Source organism: Oncorhynchus tshawytscha, linkage group LG23, assembly GCF_018296145.1.
Source record: "Oncorhynchus tshawytscha isolate Ot180627B linkage group LG23, Otsh_v2.0, whole genome shotgun sequence".
NCBI lineage: Eukaryota > Metazoa > Chordata > Actinopteri > Salmoniformes > Salmonidae > Oncorhynchus > Oncorhynchus tshawytscha.
Genome location: NC_056451.1, coordinates 19,142,769 through 19,148,768, shown reverse-complemented (window position 1 = coordinate 19,148,768; position 6,000 = coordinate 19,142,769).

The following is a 6,000-nucleotide window of genomic DNA, read 5'->3' as shown; positions in this document are numbered from 1 at the left end:
GAGAAAATGCCAGGGGGTTTATGTTAATTTAATTATTTATTTGATATACCAGACTGTTTAATATTATATATATATATATATATATATATATATATATATATATAATTAAACAGTCTGGTATATCAAATAAATAATTTAATATATATAATAATATATATAATAATATATATATTATCTTCAGCTGGGTGTGTTCAGTTTGGATGCTGTGTTCCTCTCCAATGAGATTTAGGGAGGCAGCATAGACAGGCTTGTAATGGGGGGAGAGAGAGAAGAGCAGAAGGTAGGGAAAGAGAAGAGGGAGAGGGCGGAAGAGGACACAAATGGTGAAGAGGGTGAAGAGGGAGATTGAGGTCATGAAAAAATGAAGCAATCCTTTCTCCTCCCCTCCAACTCTTCCATTCCCTCTCTCCTCCAGCTCTTCCATTCCTCTCTCCTCCAGCTCTTCCATTCCTCTCTCCTCCAGCTCTTCCATTCCTCTCTCCTCCAGCTCTTCCATTCCTCTCTCCTCCAGCTCTCCCATTCCTCTCTCCTCCAGCTCTTCCATTCCCTCTCTCCTCCAGCTCTTCCATTCCTCTCTCCTCCAGCTCTTCCATTCCTCTCTCCTCCAGCTCTTCCATTCCTCTCTCCTCCAGCTCTTCCATTCCCTCTCTCCTCCAGCTCTCCCATTCCTCTCTCCTCCAGCTCTCCCATTCCCTCTCTCCTCCAGCTCTTCCATTCCCTCTCTCCTCCAGCTCTTCCATTCCTCTCTCCTCCAGCTCTCCCATTCCCTCTCTCCTCCAGCTCTCCCATTCCACTCTCCTCCAGCTCTTCCATTCCTCTCTCCTCCAGCTCTCCCATTCCTCTCTCCTCCAGCTCTCCATTCCTCTCTCCTCCAGCTCTCCCATTCCTCTCTCCTCCAGCTCTTCCATTCCTCTCTCCTCCAGCTCTCCCATTCCTCTCTCCTCCAGCTCTTCCATTCCTCTCTCCTCCAGCTCTTCCATTCATCTCTCCTCCAGCTCTCCCATTCCCTCTCTCCTCCAGCTCTTCCATTCCTCTCTCCTCCAGCTCTCCCATTCCCTCTCTCCTCCAGCTCTTCCATTCCTCTCTCCTCCAGCTCTCCCATTCCTCTCTCCTCCAGCTCTTCTATTCCTCTCTCCTCCAGCTCTTCCATTCCTCTCTCCTCCAGCTCTTCCATTCCTCTCTCCTCCAGCTCTCCAATTCCCTCTCTCCTCCAGCTCTCCCATTCCTCTCTCCTCCAGCTCTTCCATTCCTCTCTCCTCCAGCTCTTCCATTCCCTCTCTCCTCCAGCTCTTCCATTCCCTCTCTCCTCCAGCTCTTCCATTCCTCTCTCCTCCAGCTCTCCCATTCCTCTCTCCTCCAGCTCTTCCATTCCTCTCTCCTCCAGCTCTCCCATTCCTCTCTCCTCCAGCTCTTCCATTCCCTCTCTCCTCCAGCTCTTCCATTCCTCTCTCCTCCAGCGTGAACCTAATGTCTGCTGATCACCTAATGTACAATGTGAGGCTAATATCTATGGATGGACGCTAATGATGGGTACTATAGGTTTCTAACAAGACTGCGGCTCACGCTGGATCATTGGAGGCATTCTAATGTGTATATGGGACCAGCGAAGGTCTACCAGAGTCATTTGTAGGGGTTGTAATACTTGGAGAACCTGTTCACTGCACTTTGAACCAGGACTGGTAGGGTGGTTACATGAGAAGAAAGTTTGGCTTGGCTGTGAATGAGAGAGGAGAGAGGAAGGTGAGTCAGTGTGTTTGTAACACACACGCACGTGCGCACACACAAACACAGCCTTGGGCATTGAGGTAGGTTGGCTGTTGGACCCTGTCAGCCTAAATCAGTGCCAGCTTCTCTCTGAGTCCCTGTGACACTGCTGCACATACATTCCCTGTTCTGAAAAACACAAAATAAATTATCATCTGTGCCCAACCACAGGGGAGGAGGGAGGGAGACAAAACTTCAGATTCCAGATGAATAGTCTAATTCCCCAAAAACTTTTTTAAACACAAAGCTAAAACAGAAGAGAATCAGGGAGCGGAACAATGCCCATTGATTTGTTGTCTGTGTGTGGAAGGCCAGATGCTGTTCTTTGGAGTCGTGTTTCAGTGAGTTCGCTCCACTGTGCAGCTGGCCTCCTCTCTCTGAGTGGAGATGTGGAGGATGGAGGGAGTGTAGGGGTTGGAGAACAAACCTCTGCATAGAGGGGAACAACTCCTACACCTACTGGGTTCTGGGCCTCTGTACCTTGGTAATATTTAGATCAGGTCAAATGTTAATGACTTTTGTGTTTATAGTTTGATGCAACTCCTTATTTTCCTAAGAGATAACTTGTGGATAGTCCAGCAGTCCAGCATACCTTTTAAACATTCTTGTATTGTACAGTAGGCCCCTAAAACCCTTTACATTGGATTTGCCCCACTTAAAATGTCTAAAGTTGATCCATTGTGAATAAATTAATGAATAAGTTATAGCCCAATAATTAGGGAGAGGACATTTAGCAGCTCTGCAGTGACATGGAGTAATATCCTCTATCCTCTATTTGCCTCCACCGTTGATATATTCCTTAAATCTAATAATAACACACATCATTTTTATTTGCCTGGGCTATTTTACGAGCAGTTTAATCTTTATTAGCCATGTGAGCGTCTTGTTGTCCAGATTGGGTGCCAGTTCAGGGGCTGTAAATAATGCTTAGGTCATTACAGCCACACGCCTTCCCATTTCTAATCTCACACACAAGCGGAAGCACGAGCACACACACATATGGACGAACATGTACACAGGTGAGCGCAAGCGCACACACACACATGAGCATGCACACACACACACACACACACACACACACATGAGCGCCACACACACACACATGAGCATGCACACACACACACACACATGAGCACACACACACACACCCACACACATGAGCCTGCACACATACACACAATTTCAGCCCTCAATATTCCTCCAGGTAATTGCGTTGGATGCCTTGTGGTTTGACAAATTTTGGAGTCAATTCATGGAATATTTTTTAACCTCTAGCTTCGAGCAATCCCGTATCCGGGAGCGTAATCATAGCCTCAAGCTCATTAGCATAACGCAACGTTAACTATTCATGAAAATCGCAAATGAAATGAAATAAATATATTGGCTCAAAAGCTTAGCCTTTTGTTAACAACACTGTCATCTCAGATTTTCAAAATATGCTTTTCAACCATAGCTACACAAGCATTTGTGTAAGAGTATTGATAGCTAGCATAGCATTAAGCCTAGCATTCAGCAGGCAACATTTTCACAAAAACAAGAAAAGCATTCAAATAAAATAATTTACCTTTGAAGAACTTCGGATGTTTTCAATAAGGAGACTCTCAGTTAGAGAGCAAATGTTCAGTTTTTCCAAAAATATTATTTGTGTAGGAGAAATCGCTCCGTTTTGTTCATCACGTTTGGCTAAGAAAAAACCCTGAAAATTCAGTCATTACAACGCCAAACTTTTTTCCAAATTAACTCCATAATATCGACAGAAACATGGCAAACGTTGTTTAGAATCAATCCTCAAGGTGTTTTTCACATATCTATTCGATGATAAATCATTCCTGGCAGTTTGGTTTCTCCTCTGAACCAAATGGAAAAATGCACGCAGCTGGAGATTGCGCAATAATTTCGACGGAGGACACCATGCGGGCACAAACATTGGGGGAGGGGGTGGGCATTGGCGGGGGGGAGCTATGCTGACATGTGGAATTGTTTTAAAATGGTCATGCTACTTGATTTGAATTTTGAATTTTAGGATCCATTTAGGTATGGTCTGACAAACACGCTCTAACTCTGCCACCTTTCACCACAGATGAGGAAGTGCAACACTGGGGGAAGTGGTGGATTGAGAAGCATCCAATGCAACAAAACAGATATCTCTAGTTTCAACTGACTGATGTTGATGGGGAGTTTTTTGCTATGTAATTTAGATTTACGCAGCGGTGAGTCAGTGGAATCTAGGCGATTAAATAGGCTATATATTACGAACGTTGTCAGTATAACGCACCAGGACAACTGATACTTTATTATATAGATATACTTTTATTAGAAATGTGACACATTCATTTTGTGCTCTGAAAACTGTACATTAACAAAGAGTCAACCCCTGTGAACTAAAAAGGTGGAGGGGCGGTGGAGGTTAAAGGTCAGGGGACAGAGGCCAGGGTTCATGTCAGACACGTACAGATATGAGGAAGGAGTGACAGTCAGTGATACCAAAACACACACTGTTACATGGAGTTACAGAACACTCATATTCCAGTACCCTGAAAAGGATGGGAGGGGAATCATAAGATGTGTCCGAATTGGCACCCTATTCCCTATATAGTGCACTACTTTTAACCTGGTGTTAATTCCTGTCATTTGACTTGGTCAAAAGCAGTGCACTACATAGGGAATAGGGTGCCATTTTGGACGCAGATGTAATGTGAATAATCATGGTCATAATTATAATAATGAGAACAATAATCCCCAAGCACAGTAAGAAAGATATTTATAGGCTAAAATTCATTCTGTAGAACTCTGTTGAAATAATTACATTGCTGTACAACAGGACTCCAAAAGAGCCTTGTGCTTTCTCTTTGTGCAACTAATCCTAACCCCATACTGCAGAGTCACAACCTCTGTCATGTCCTATACAGTATTTATCATATATATTTTTATATTTATTCATTTCCATTGTCATTATTAAGCATAATTCTTTATATACTTTGTGACATGAGTATCCTTCATTTTTTTACCACCTGCATTTACTGAACAAGCAGAATTATATTTGCCACAAATGTACCAAGCCTGCTTGTACACCAAGCAACCAATCAACATATCAAAACACTGTCTCCTTGGCATCTGCTGAGGTCATAGAAGCTTCCACCAACGAGATATGGCCATCTCGGCTTTCTGTGATGTCATTAAGGGCATCCGCAAATGAGATATCTCATCCTTGTTGGTCTATGCTGATGTCACTATGGCCCCCACCAATGGGAGGGTTTTCCACCCTTTGACTGACTGTGATGTCAGCGGTCTGCTCCCTTCCTGTCAAGGGGGTGGGGACACTGTCTGACAGTGCAGTGGAGGGTGGGGGGGGCGGGGCTCTTAGTTGGCATGGAGAGGCACATGGTTATGGTCCAGCAGTCTGCCTCCTCCACTGCCTAGGCGTGTTTGGGACATGTACTGGACATGTAGTTTGGTTGGAACATGTACTGTATGTTGGGTGAAGGTCTTGTCCAGACCAGGTCCATTGCCTAAAGGCTTGGTTGGAACATGAACTGTATGGCTGGTCCAGGTGATCTGTTAGCAGGCTGGTGAAGAGTCCATAGGCAGTTGCAGTCTGTCCTTTTAACCTACACTACCTACACCACCCAAATACCAAACATGGCTAACCATCCACAGAGATCTACCAGGAGGAGAGAGGGACTCAAGTATGTGTCCAGTGAAGTAATAATGTGGATAATAACAGACCAGATATATGACTTTCTGACATAGTAAACAAAAAACTGATTCCAACAGCAATAAGAAAATATAACAAAATGCACTGCAAACCTGTTCTCTTCCCCCCATTTATCAGGCCATTGTCCCCTCTCTCTCTCTCTCTCTCTCTCTCTCTCTCTCTCTCTCTCTCTCTCTCTATATCTCTCTCTTCCCCCATTTAACAGGCCATTGTTCATTCTCTCTTTCCTTCTCTCTCTTTCTCTCTATATCTCTCTATATCTCTCTCTCTCCTTCTCTCTATATCTCTCTCTCTCCTTCTCTCTATATCTCTCTCTCTCTCTCCTTCTCTATATCTCTCTCTCTCCTTCTCTCTAGATCTCTCTCTCTCTCTCCTTCTCTCTATATCTCTCTCTCTCCTTCTCTCTATCTCTCTCTCTCTCTCTCCTTCTCTCTATATCTCTCTCTCTCCTTCTCTCTATATCTCTCTCTCTCTCCTTCTCTCTATATCTCTCTCTCCCCTTCTCTCTATATCTCTCTCTC